The 15,111-nt window shown below is 34.2% G+C and overlaps 1 protein-coding gene across 3 annotated transcripts in view; it reads right to left on the bottom strand.

Annotated features, from left to right (window-relative positions):
- The window catches only part of LOC126810687 (FMRFamide receptor), a 67,351-nt gene that overhangs the window by 30,632 nt on the left and 21,608 nt on the right, over window positions 1–15,111 (bottom strand). Inside the window, exon 1 of one of the 3 annotated variants that reach the window (XM_050535868.2) lies at window positions 8,591–8,614. The exons of the other annotated variants lie outside the window; for them this stretch is intronic. The gene's annotated coding sequence lies outside the window, so the exon portion shown is untranslated. Of the gene's footprint in view, window positions 1–8,590; window positions 8,615–15,111 lie in introns of those variants that run through there. 3 annotated transcript variants of the gene reach the window in all.

The following is a 15,111-nucleotide window of genomic DNA, read 5'->3' as shown; positions in this document are numbered from 1 at the left end:
TTACTACTTCATCAGAGTTAAAGAAGTCAGTTTTATCAGAGAGCTCTATAATTTGCAAGAAAAAATCCAAGTATGTTCGAGCGGGGGCCATACAAAAGAGGGACAATTTAGTCCAGTGCGAAATAAAAACAGCATTTTTATTATTTTATTTAAAGCACCAATAACACTTTTGCTGTTTTGATAAGTCCAGTGAAACAAATACCGGTAGCCTTATTCTAACTACTAAATGAGTTAGTGTCTTACTCTTAGTGTAAATCCTCCATTAAATTGTATTTTATTTATCTTAGGTGATCAAAAATATTTTTCAAATCAAAGGTAATTAGTTTTGGATTTGATCGACTACATGTACAGTATCTGTTATAATTGTTTAAAAAAATCAGAATATTTATTAATCAGAAGCAAGATTCCAACATTGAAAGTGTGTTTGGCACTTTTATCGATGATTACATGTAAACTATGTCGTAGGTGAGCCCCATATTGATGGGGGGGGGGGGGCATCTGGTTCATTCGCAATTGCAGATAAAACCCATTTTGAATTCATATATCTATTGTAAGCTTATACATTGTAAATGCAAAATTTTATTTTGTCCATATGGGCTTTTCCCTGACAATTCTGAGCTAGTTCAAATTATTTAAGCAATTCTTCTTAATATTTCTGCAACTTTTTAAGTTTTCAACCTTTATTTCAAAATATGTTTTTTCATTCTTAATCTTAGCTATACACTAGCCTATCCATGATCATTATCAAGACAGCAGGCTAGACAGGTTTTAAGTATTTTGTTATGTTAAATGAATGATTTTATTAGAATTACACTTATAGAAGCAGTGACCTTGTTGCATTCTCTGTAATCTCCCTTGATATTAAGGCATTTTTCTAGTGAAATAGACCGGTCCAATATCCTTAATCAGTGTCGAAAAAACCTGACTGACTGCCACATTTTATGTCAGTGTGATCAAAATATCTTTTGTGGCTCTCATACACCACTTCTCTACACGGATGAGACGTTTTGGGGGTTCATTTGATCTCTGTTCGTCCCAACCGCGAGCGACTTGCAAGGTAAATCGTTCGCATGGCTTTGTTTACAAATGCTATGACCTGGCACTTGACCCCAGAATTTTTGACCGCAACCCCGCAAGCGAGACAGCTGATTGGCCAAATTTTAAATAGATGCGCAGGATCCAACTCACATCTACGCAAATATGGCTCCGCACTATAAAAAAATAAGTCATCGATTTATAGCCTATTTCGAGCTTGAACTATTAAATTGGCAGATTTTATTGGAGAACTTTGTTGACATATTAATTGCACGATTATTGATAGTCCGATTTGTAGACCGGTTTAGCGGGAGCGAAGGTGACAAGATTTTCACCCCGAGAATACGGCCTAGTCATGATGTCCCGTCTATTAATTACTTTCATAATTACATTACTTTAATTAAGTTGGGTTTCCTTTAAGGTAATTAGAATTGTGTCTCTGGTTGGTCAGCATTAACCAGGTGTTGTTTTTTTTACATGTATATATTGTCACGTTATATTTTATATTTTATCATTGTTTGATAATGACCTGTATATTCCTGTTCAATTACTAAATGCCATTGAAACAATTTAATTATAATGAGTTAAATAACTGCATTCTTTTTCTCGTAAAGAGAAAGAGAGAAATGGGGTTTAAAACCACTCGACACAAACTAGGTCATTTCTGAAGTAATATATGGTACAATTTTATTCCAATAATTCGCTTGCGCCTAGGAAACCGGAGAAAACCCAAACTAATAAAATTTAAGCGTTGTTTGACTAGTTGATATTTATGTAACATGGGAAGTTAGTACAATAGTAGATATTCGGAGCCTTTTTTAGGAGATATGTCGATGTTACACTAGCCTGCAGAATCTTATTACACGTCACTCTAACTGACGTCAGTCCATTAACCCACGCCTATCTGAATCAAACGTATTGACATCCTTAGCAGTTGGGTTGTCCAAAATCGATCTTATGATAACTTATGTCTTTTAAAGATGCATTATGTAAGATTTAGATAAAGAGCTAAACGGTCTTGATATAATAATTTAAAAACAGATCATTATAAATGAATATATTGAAAATATCAGTCAAATTATTTTATTATGAGCGTTATGAGTGGTTCACAAGATTTAGCTTAGATAGTCTCGATTGTCAAGTATCATTGCTACGGTAATAAACAATATCTCAGCCATGCGATGCACTAGAGATTTGATTACTGGCTTGGCATGTGAATAGATGTATAAATAGTAATTTATACAACATTTGAAACAAGAAAAAGACCTGCAATAGACAGATTTATCTCTTGCATAATGCATATTTAAAAACAAGTTTACTTTTATTGCAATATTTAAGACTATTTTGACTTTTAGGGGGGGTCTAAGTTAAAATGCATTCGAACAGCAATCATGCATTTCATTGGTACTAAATACATATTTAATTTATGAAAGCTGCACTCATATATGCTTTGTAATACCGCGTACAATGAAGGTCGAAATCAAAGTTTTTTGAAAAGTATCTTGAGGGAAATAAATTTATTAGAAGTCATGCACAGCCAATTAAACGAATATCACGCTAGGCGACACTATATTTGGATGTCATTACGTCACAGGGAATTCATTTGGAAAATTCTACAATGTATTTCAGAACCCCATGTCATTCATATCGTCCTTCAGGCCATTTCCTATTGTCAATCATAAGAAATTTGAGTTAAAAAAACATGGGCTTAAAAAGTCTGTCAAATTGAATTAAAAAAACAGAATTGACGTCATAGAGTAATATCTATTTGACCAGAGGGGACAATAAAAGCCCCATTACTTATCTTTATTGCCAGAAAATGGCGTCTCGTGGCAGTTCTGCAGATATGACCGGTTTGCGTTTGTCACATGTGGCATCAAGCTATCTGTATATATTTTTGAAGCGGAAGTGTGAAAACTAATTGTCTGGATGCATCAGGTGCAAACCGATTTCTATCAATCAAGTAAATAAATATGCGCTATGCATATCAACTGGCATTGCATATTTATTAAATGATTAATTCGATATTTTTATCAATCAAGTGTTAACATCACAAAACGATTATTCGTTCGGATTTGTATTAATCTGCCACGCAACACATACCAAACCGATATCTCCTCGTCAACAATTCATCGATAAAGAAACGAAAGCAAACCAGTTTTCAGATCTTTGAAAGTATACATAATTTATATTTCGCATCCTAAATATCGATGGGCGTGTACACGGCATGGATCGATTAAGTACTGTTTAAATTCACTGATCTAAAGACCTACCCCGTTTCTTTTGTAGCAAACGTAATATGTCTGAACAAACCATCTAAGTTCTAAAATGAGTGTTTTGAAACGTACTTACTTAAGTAGGCCAATTAATAAAGATTAGAGAAGCCTAGTCAAAACGTCATTGGGGAATTCATTTGATCTCCGATGATTTGCCGTGATTAACGGTATATTTGACAGTGCTACATTTGCAGTCGACGGTTATTCGTCATAGGACTGTAAATTGGAAAGAGATTAACCAGGAAGTGGAATGACATAAAGCTAACAGTATTTAGAGGAGGGTTGTAATTGTTGTATTCAGATGTTAATAGTTATTTAATAATGTTACTACTTATTGAATTATAGCTTTACATATTGATGGTGAAAGCCCTCAAGTAAACCACAGAAACCAATAACTGTCAATTTACCAACAAAGAGAGATTTCTTAATGAAGCAAGTTAGCTTGGGGCAATGTATGTCAATGTTCATCAACATGAAATGCTCTCTATGGAAGTATTTATACGGAATATTGTTCGTGTACCTTATATTGTAACACGAGGTTACTTGTTTAATTCATAATTCCTTTCAAAATGCAGTCCAGCAAAAGTTTTCCCACGCCTTTACGGTTATAGCATACACGTTTGGTTAGTTAAAAAGGTTAATGACGAGTTTTGAGTATTGGAATGCACGTACTATAAGTATATACCATTAACACAGTGGTAAACATTCCATAACTAATAACTTTTTTGATAACAAAAATACACTTATATTACGAAATGCGAATGTACATTAGTGGAACTTCCAGAAAAGATAAAAAAATCCACGACCCCTCAGTATCATGAAAATGGGCATTTCGCGAAAGACTGTTATCTGAGAACTAACATTAACAATATAAGCTGGTCAGCCTTATCGCCTTGGAATCGTGTTCAAAGAGCAGCCAGATAATGTGCAATGCAACATTATTATGTATTTAACATTTGATCAATTCGAAAGTAGAAATAAACGAGTAGCCGGACTATTTTGGGACAAGATTTGCCAAATGATGCATGAGTTTAAATAACCTGTCATGCAACTGTTTAGAATTACTGCCCTAAAAAACTATCATAAATTCATCATCTTCAAGTTAATCAATGTCCACAATATCTGAGTATGAATATAATCATGAAGACTGGAGCCAGGAAGAAATATAATCTCAAGCATTGTACATCCTCGGGCCAGTCATTAGCTGAACTGCATCTCGTGCCTCCAGACAACTGCCGCAATGAATAAGGAAAAAGCAATGAATAAGAAAAAAATCAACATCATTTTTATTATGAAATTTTTTTACAGAAAAACTGAGTTGATATTACAAATTAGAACTGTTCTGTGTGCCTTGAAGAATCTCAGAGGCAATTACGCTACAGTTCTTTAATTTCCTTGTTTTTATTCTCATAGTAGTGCAGCCATATGACCCCATAACCTGCCCATGCACAATTTCCTCGAGGTAATAGATTAAATTTCTCAGCTTTTCTCAAATAGAGTAATTGGTGTTTTTTTATTTCTAAAAACTTTTTTTTGCTAGTTTAGAAAGAAAATAAGGGAAAACTAAAATGGTGACGAGATTTGATATTTTATTTAGTATTTATCCCTTCAGTGGGGATTTTAATCTCATGTGATAATATTTGGCTTTGTGGTAATAATGGTAAACGTGATAAAATTAATCTGTACGTTATTATGGAAAACTTTACCAGTGATGTTCTGGACTACTCTTTAAAACTTAGAGGATTAAAGTTTAAAGGGGAACTCCCGAATTCAAATTCTACCTTACAACGATAATAATCATCACGAGTACGTAGCATTGCTCGGTAAATATGATTTCAAAATGAAATATTAAATATTTCAAAAGTTATTGTCAAAAGAATTAATAAATATTGCTTAAGTAATCGGTTCAGCCTTAATTTCACACACAGCTGTAATATCTGACAGAAGTCATTTCAACATTCTTTTGCAAATATAACATGCGAGTAACAAACGCATGACAACGTTATAAAAATAACTGATAAATATTGAAACAAAATGTGGACAATGTCTGTTGGTGATCAAGGGCAATAAATGAATAGGCGCCTACGTAACATGATAATTATGATAAGGACAATTATCAATTCAATCGGCTGACAACTTTAGCCGCTAAGGTAATGGCTATCGGTTTCTGCTTCTCATGGCGTTTGCTATAGTGCTTTTAAACGTGCAGATCTGTATGGTATGCGGGGGTGTGCAGAAAGGCATGTGTTCTTTGTTAGAATACCATGCATTGTCGCATACATTTAGGATGTTGACCTAACCAACAATTTTTGGTGTCCAACTGTATTCCCAAATTTCAAGATACGTGTATCACCCCCTTTTTTTTACAGAGAAAGACAAGTAATTACCAGGTTAATTGACATGATAAAGCATATCTATACATCGAGAGCCATAAAAAAGAGATTACCAGAACATTAAACCGTGAAGCATATTTATAAATTTTATGGTTAATAAATTTGATTTAGAGAAAGTTGATTATACTTTCTAAAGTAATATTGAATATAATACTAGATAATACTAGTATAATCAAGCACGATGTGAATTAATTTAATACAACCGCTTTATTTTATGTAAAAATTATCTCCAATGGCTAAAGGTGAATTAAAGGCGCTTTGGTGGACTTCGTCGGTTATATATATAGTACCAAATAAAGTTAAAATACAGATCTACCAAGCCAACGCTAAGATATAGATGTTTAATCTTTCTTTTTACGATCTTGTAGAAACGTTTTCAGAGAGTTTAATGGGCGCTCGTGAAAAATACACTATTCCTTGTGCTTGGATTAAATAGGTTATTTAAATATTACATTAAACTTAATAACAAAGTTTTTTTTCTTTGTGAGAATGTTAACTACATATTGTAAACCGACAGTTCACCATAATATATTGAGGTTGAACGTTCCTATTTTCTACTACAACGGGGCAATAAAAACGACGGGCATTTCGAATTCCGATTGTCAAGTAATTTTTACGTGCACGTCCGATTATACTCCCATCGTGTATCACTTACCCGTGAATAAATGCGTATTACTTTTCTATAGATCTGAGAATACAAAATGATGTTATAAATATTAATTTATTTACCTTTCCCAGTGGTAATGCCCAAGGCAACACCGTTTTATTTTGTTACAACCACTTTCATACAAATCGGCAGGAAACTCGAGTATGTCAAATAATCAACCTGTAACTCTAAACAACCAGCGATACCCACAATAGGTAACCATCATTCTAAACAAATTATCCATTTGACTACCATTTAGCAGTTCCACATCTGTGAAATGCGTGCGAAATGTGACACGAGAGTAAGTGTAATTAAGAAAGACGATGTTCTGACTAGAGTTCCTAATAATCAGCCTTTCCTGTTTCAAAACTATTAATTAGTGACCTTGGAAAGAAATGACCAATACTGGTCAAACAGTGGACACGCTATCTTGAAATAACGGTTAATCAAAACAACAATATATAATATTATATCTAGAGCTGACAGCAATCAGTTTTATACACAATCCATGCTTTTATCTATAATAATGATGTTTTCCTTTCATGACTATACATAGTCATATTTGGTTTTTAGTATGATCATAATCGTTATTAATACATGCTTCAATCAGCGGTCTACAATCTAGTTCCCTGGGTTCAATAATTATACATTAAGCCCTGCAATTATTATTATATAGTCCAAATACACTGATTTTATTATTGTAGTAAAGCTATATAAGTACTGGCACCTAGGTATGTAATAAATGGTATATTGTCGCCGAAAATCGTCAAATGCTTCTCCCTCATTCAAGATCTCGAACCAAACATATGATTGTTCAAGCTTAGACTTTTCTAAGCTTTGAAGTGTCTAACTCAATATCGTCTAAAGTCTTCGACATTGAAAACACGAATTATTTGTCAATTTAAATCCACATTGATGTTGTGATCTTACCGGGAAAAGATGGGCTTCTGATATCCAATATTTAAGACAAAATATACATTTTACCATTGGTAGACGATTGTGTACCATAATGCGTTTCAGCGCTATTTGTAACAAGGGACTGGAAGAACGAGGCTAGACATATTCCACAAGTCATGTCAAACGGTGACGGCATATTCTTATCTGGAGAGCATGTGCAATAAATATCCACGGTGTAGACTGGAATAACCAGACGCTAGAGATTGCCATTCGATTGAGACTTCTGGTGTATTTCGCCAAACATAACTGATTTAAAATTAAAGTAAAAACAGAAACGATTGAATGCAAATCAGTTTATATACTACATTCATATTACATTATTATATGCGCCGCCACCAATTTGTGACAATTTCTAGCTTCTTTAAAGCTGCGTTCCCAGAAAAGTATATATCGGGTGGTTATTTCCAATAAAAGTATGGCAATTTTGGTATATATGGAAAGTAGAAATATCCAGTCTTACTAGAAAATACTGGATTCCCTGAAAAAGCACTCATGGGGCGCATACAGGACAAAAATGTAAGGGTTTCCCTAATCGACAGCCCGACGATTAGGAGTGTCTGTACGTGTGACGTCGAAGGTTGCACGCGGAGATTGAGCGCTTGATGTACATTTTGATAAACTTTATGAAGAATTAGACGTACAACACTTTCTGAGATAAAAATCACGGAAAAAGACGGGGGCAGTGGATAATCCGAAAATTTGTAATAAATAGTCAGCGATTAAAGACAACATCGTCTTGTGTATGCAATGAATTCTCCCCCGACTTCACTTGCGTTGCTAGGTACTGAGAGAGGTAAGTCAAGTGATACAAACATGACCTCTTCTGGTCGATTTTTTTCAGCCAGGGTATTCCCCGACAATTGCAATGTTTTGAGAAGGATTTGAAGTAAAATTATGATAAATTAATTAGTTTGAATATGTTTTTAGTCCAAATATATCATCAAATCACCCAGTTTGTACCCGGGAATGTATCTTTAAAACTTCTGTAAAATATTACAATGAAGAATACAGTTAATGTGTCGATCCTTTAATTAAAAAGTCTGGTTTTTGTACTGATAAAAAAACAACAACAAAGAAGAGTACCAAGTGTCCGTGACATGCCAGCGTAGCGAATCAAAATGGGGACATTTTAAACTGAGGAACAAAGATTTGCAAACTGGTTCCGACGGACCGGTAATATATACGACACAAAGGCATCTCAAGTTATTGAATATACAAAGCTGACATATTTATATTTTAATTAATTAATGATAATTTGATTGATTAAAAATGTAGTTTATTACCTTTCGTGTCTTTGATCTCTGAAATCTGTGTGTGCTATCCCATATTTACTGAATTACATCCACTAATCAATATATGAACTATGGTGATACAGCGAAAAACGAAACAGCTGTATTATACGAGTTCTAGAGTCCAACCAAATCAGTGTGACGATTTAACGAACAAACTTAATACATATATAGTCAATAAATATACCCATATATCATAACCCATGGGATGCTCAAAACTTATTGTATCAAACCAGATCGATGGCAACGAATAGCTGCAAAATATGATTTCATGACACATGTATTACGAATAGAAGACTACTATGTATATGACACATAACCTAATGACAGTGCGATGCATGGCTGATTTAGATATTTTTTTTGAATCCCTCATAAAGAAAATTTATGTGTCTAAGATTTCTTCCCACTACTGTACTGGGACTAAACAAAGGCAATATCTGTGTAAGTTAACAAAAACCAGCGAAAAACGAAACAGCTGTATTATACGAGTTCTGGAGTCCAACCAAATCAGTGTGACGATTTAACGAACAAACTTAATACATATATAGTCAATAAATATACCCATATATCATAACCCATGGGATGCTCAAAACTTATTGTATCAAACCAGATCGATGGCAACGAATAGCTGCAAAATATGATTTCATGACACATGTATTACGAATAGAAGACTACTATGTTTATGACACATAACCTAATGACAGTGCGATGCATGGCTGATTTAGATATTTTTTTTGAATAAATCATAAAGAAAATTTATGTGTCTAAGATTTCTTCCCACTACTGTACTGGGACTAAACAAAGGCAATATCTGTGTAAGTTATCAAAAACCAGTTGTAAAAATCTGAGAATTTTACCAGTTGTGAGATTTCAATTAAAAGGCGTTACCTACCCCCGGTTCGTTGATTATGTACCAGAAAATGTTCTACAACATCTAGTTAAAAAAAGAACAAAAGATTTCTTTGCGAGAGTTGTCAACTGTTCTTTCAGGGAGTTGCCTCTACAGTTATCGATCGCAAGATTTCGTCCACCAACTCGGGGCTCTCCGTGAGCAGTGACAACATTATTTCACATTCAGATTTCCAAGCAATGACTTTAAAATAATCATAACATCATTATATTAAAGGCAAACGTGTCTCGCTTATATTTTCTCTATATTTTGCCGGGCAATTTGACTGCATATTTAAATTCACATAAAGTAATGAGAGACTGAAGGGGGCATTATTTTATAATTTACATAAAAAACCCACATTCATAATGAATTAGAGGAGGCTCTTGGGTAACAATTTCGCACTGTATGATGAACAGATTGAATGAAGATGCATTATGTAAGGTTTAGATAAAGGACTGATCGTTCTTGCTATAATAGTTTTAAAATAGATAATAAAATTTCAGTACAAATTATATTATTCTGAGCGATATTAATATTATTTGAAGTTTTGCCAAAAATTAGCGTAAATAGTCACAATTATTGTCAAATTAAGTACCATTGCTACGATAATAAACTAAGTCGCGATGATTTTCCTGTTTCATGAAGATATGGCAGACATTGTCTAATCCACTTAATATCTCAGTCACCCGAGGACTAGAGAGTTGATAATGGGCTTGTCATGTGAATAACTGTCTAAAAAAGATTTCTATTTTAAGTCAGAAATAAGACCCATACTAGGCATATTTAGCTCTAATGTAAAATGCATCTTTAATAATTTAACCGGTTTGCATTTTTGAGAGCTTGACACAAATGGTAATCTGGATCGAACCGTAACCTTGTGTTTTGGCATATTCATAAACACACCTTAACTGTTGGCTAATTGTTGGTTAAGTATATAATTATGATTACTAAACATATAACACATTTTGTACATTGATCTGTAAAGCCCATACTGCTAACAATTATTATTCTACCTTTATATGCAATAGTTAGTTTCGTAAACGACCATATGTTTGGTAACCATATATAGGCCGCATTCCATGGGCACAAATTGTCGTTGCAAAAATATTTTCGTTCCTACAAATCCGGTCTAGAAGAAATTTTGTCAGTGTATAGTTCATATAGAGATATTCGTTTGTTGTAATGTTCTCCAAAAAATTCCATAGTTCTTCGGTGATATTCTTCGTTGAAATCCGGACTATTTATTGATTGTAAAATTCATAGTTCGCGAGGTCACTGGACAGAATTCAGCGTTGTTCGCCGCGTCACGTGATCGTTTTTTCCACAATCGACCAATCACGTTATTGTCTACAATCGCGTGTGTTGTTGGTAAACACAAAATGGCGTGCTTCACGAGGAACACATTGCAGTTATTTCTGTTATACATGTAGAAGCTACACGAAATGGCGACAAAGGCTCAATTAACTTGTATCGTTCACTTAGACAGTGTTAATAAGGGAAGTGCAGAACCCTTTACAAACACAAGGTGAGATAAATGTCGTGAGGTAGCTATAGACTGGTTTCAATTGGATGGAAATGACCAATCCATTGCAGCATTTTTCGATACAAATGGATATTTTATTACGAAGGATATTATATTGAAGATACAGTCGGCAGTGGTTTTGGATTTCATCCAACGTTTTATAGATGTTTTAAGAACAAAACAGTTAAATGATGCGAGAAAGAAAGAGAGTGACTCAGTGATAAGGCAGTCTACATTCAGTCCAACCGAAACTAAACTGTCACGACATACAGACTATTAGTATTAGTATTACTGTGATGTGGTCATAATATATTTTACCAAACATTATTTAACAACTTACTATTAGAATATTAATCATTCGACAAAAATAGCAATTCACTCATAACATAATATTTTAAACACGGTTTCACCAAACCTTCAACAAGATATGACCACTTCTATTTCAACTAGTAGAAGTAATAAATAAATGTAATAAATAAAGGTGCATCATGTATAGGCTACAGACCATAAGTCCAGAAAAATTTGTGAATGAAAGAATTGAATATAACCATCCAAGTCAACCCAGAACATTGCATGCTGTGATTCAAAGGAAAGAGGGGAATACTAATTAATCAAAGTTTTTGATAATCCCTAATTAAGTCTTTCACACCCCACTGATAAAGTAACATGAGCTGAACATTAATGTCCAGTCGACACGGTTCCTTTTTATTTAAATAATTTGCTTGCATGTAAGGGTCTGTAGCAGAGGGAGGAAACTGGGGGACTCGGAGAAAACTCACAAGGTTGAACAAATGACCCTAGTCGTTGTCACGTACAAGCAGATAATTGAAACTAAGTCATTGACGCAATGACAGACCTTATGATTTCATGTGTACATGTTAAACCATTCGCCACCCACCCTCTATATTAAATAGATGTCTTTGTAAATTATGTATGTTATAGTTATACAGTGTATTAAGTATTAAATGTCTACAGTGTTTTTAAATTTATGTATAAAAGAAATGTATATGAAAATATTATCTATTAAGAAATATTGGTATTTATATTATGCAATATTTATATTAATAAATATCATTTGATACATAATATATCAAAATTCAAATGTTCTTTTTGGCCATTATGACCCTAATGTTTTGACCAAAATGTTTGACCGTTATCACCAAATACTTGAGCCATTTTGGTTTAGGGCCTTTATGTCCATAACCCCTACTACTAGGCCTAGTACTTCAACAAATTTAAAAACTAAAAGTGGGGCATCTGGTTCATTCGCAATTGCAGACAAAACCCATTTTGAATTCATATATCTATTGTAAGCTTATACATTGTAAATCCAAAATTTTATTTTGTCCATATGGGCTTTTCCCTGACAATTCTGAGCTAGTTCAAATTATTTAAGCATTTCTTCTTAATATTTCTGCAACTTTTTAAGTTTTCAACCTTTATTTCAAAATATGTTTTTTCATTCTTAATCTTAGCTATACACTAGCCTATCCATGACCATTATCAAGACAGCAGGGTAGACAGGTTTTAAGTATTTTGTTATGTAAAATGAAGGATTTTATTAGAATTACACTTATAGAAGCAGTGACCTTGTTGCATTCTCTGTAATCTCCCTTGATATTAAGGCATTTTTCTAGTGAAATAGACCGGTCCAATATCCTTAATCAGTGTCGAAAAAACCTGACTGACTGCCACATTTTATGTCAGTGTGATCAAAATCCTTTTGTGGCTCTCATACACCACTTCTCTACACGGATGGGGCGTTTTTGGGGTTCATTTGATCTCTGTTCGTCCCAACCGCGAGCGATTTGCATGGTAAATCGTTCGCATGGCTTTGTTTACAAATGCTATGACCTGGCACTTGACCCCAGAATTTTTGACCGCAACCACGCAAGCGAGACCGCTGATTGGCCAAATTTTAAATAGATGCGCAGGATCCAACTCACATCTACGCAAATATGGCTCCGCACTATAAAGAAATAAGTCATCGATTTATAGCCTATTTCGAGCTTGAACTATTAAATTGGCAAATTTTATTGGAGAACTTTGTTGACATATTGATTGCACGATTATTGATAGTCCGATTTGTAGACCGGTTTAGCGGGAGCGAAGGTGACAAGATTTTCACCCCGAGAATACGGCCTAATAGTTATCCAAAATACCCGGATTTTATTTCATTTGGTTGATTTTTAATGTCGGTGTCCAACGCAGCGATTAAGGTGTGTTTATCAATATATTTATGAACGTTAATTGCATCAGTAATCCTGAAGGGGTGTGTCTCTCTTTTTATTAATAGTTTTCCGGGAGTTACAACATCCTGAACGTTTTTCAAAAATTTAATGCGACCTCATCCTATACACTTTATAAATTTGATAATTGTAAAAGTAACTGATTAGCCATTAAAAATGTCCCTGCACATTGCAATAGTGTTACGGACATTGCATAAGTGTACCACCTGCATGTAGTACGTCTGTCGTATTAATAATATAATAGTTATTAGTCACTAATTATAACGAGCTTTAGTTTACCATAATTGTTTATGATAATTAGTAAATGTTGAACAGTTACAGGACGTTTAAAACGAGTAAGCCTTGGCTGACCTTTTCTGTGCTCGTTATATGTAAATTTCCAAATAATTCCAAATAAATACGAAGATGCAATGAAAACGCACCACCGATTTGACTGAAACTGCTGATGAGACTAACAACCCAAATAATTAAAAACATAATTATCAAAACTGTTAAAAAAGCTAAAAACTTATCCCCTCAAGAATAACCAGGGAAAGGGACCCGGATTAGTGCGTGTTGTACGGTTGCCACATCTGCCAAAACAGGCTATATTCTTATGATAATTGGTCGGGTTCAGCATTTTATTGGACTCCCATAAAGCACAATATACGACGCAGCGGTCGAAGGTAACCGTATTGATGAAATCGAAAGCTCTGAGTCAAATTTTATATATTGCACATCTTCTCTTTGAATATATTATTGCTTGTACCATTCTATTGTATTATTTGTTTTGTCTATCACTTGTAATACAGTTCTCTATGCATTGTCTATTCAGAATACACAGCTGATATTTTGTCGACAGAAAAGATAACAATCTGACATTTTGACACCACGATAGTTTCTGGCCTTGATGATGTCAGTATACAAATTAACCTGGGCTATAATTATCGATTATATTAAATATTGTTTACGTCTTAGACATGAAGTAGTCGTCTAGATTATCATGTCTCTTTTAACCCAGATATTCATAGTTTTCAATGAGGTGTCATTAAAAAGTCATTTATAAACGCAGATTATTATTGATCTTTCATAATATATGATTGACTTATCGAGGGAGTTAGCCAAATTCTGCTTTCATCTTGACTTAGTTTAAATACTATTATAAATTATAGCCTTATACCTGAATTCATTTTACGTTTAATCACAACCATAAACGCCAACTTCTTATACTATACTAGATTCATGTCAACTCAACCATAACACAGTAATAAAATGAAATGAAATGGGTGGGGTTTAACGTCTTGCTGTTCTAATTCGACTGCGCTAATGAAGACGTGTATACTCCATACTGTGTGCTATAAGGAAAATTTGGCCCGGGCAGCGGCACCACGGCCTACTCTTATGTCGAATTCCAACTGTCAAGGGTTCTTTTACGCGCACGCTAATGTGTACACGGAACCACATTTTTTCGTTCGTCCCATCCGAACAAGAACAACTCCATCGGAAATACTGATGAACTTTCTCGGTCAACACAGGGGTAGAACACGTGACCTCTAGGTTAGCGAGCCATTCCAAAATAAATAGATGACCCATTAAATATTTCCGCATCTATCTTTTTACACAACAGTGAACTATCAAACTGCGTATCTATATTTAGTAATTACGCAGGAAGTGGTCACGATCGAACTTAGTCAATGCTTTGATGTAATGAAACTATACACCAAGTTTCATACCTCTCCCACTGTTAGAATTATAGTCATCGTATCACAAAGGACCGACCAACCAAACTGCTTATCTATGCTTAGATTTAGCGGAAAATGTTAATCATCGAACTCCGTCAAGAAATTCACCTACCGGTACCCAAAGGTTGAAC

This window comes from Patella vulgata, chromosome 2 (assembly GCF_932274485.2).
Source record: "Patella vulgata chromosome 2, xgPatVulg1.2, whole genome shotgun sequence".
Lineage (NCBI taxonomy): Eukaryota > Metazoa > Mollusca > Gastropoda > Patellidae > Patella > Patella vulgata.
The sequence above is the reverse complement of the archived record's forward strand: the minus strand, read 5'-3'. Positions and strand labels throughout refer to the sequence as shown.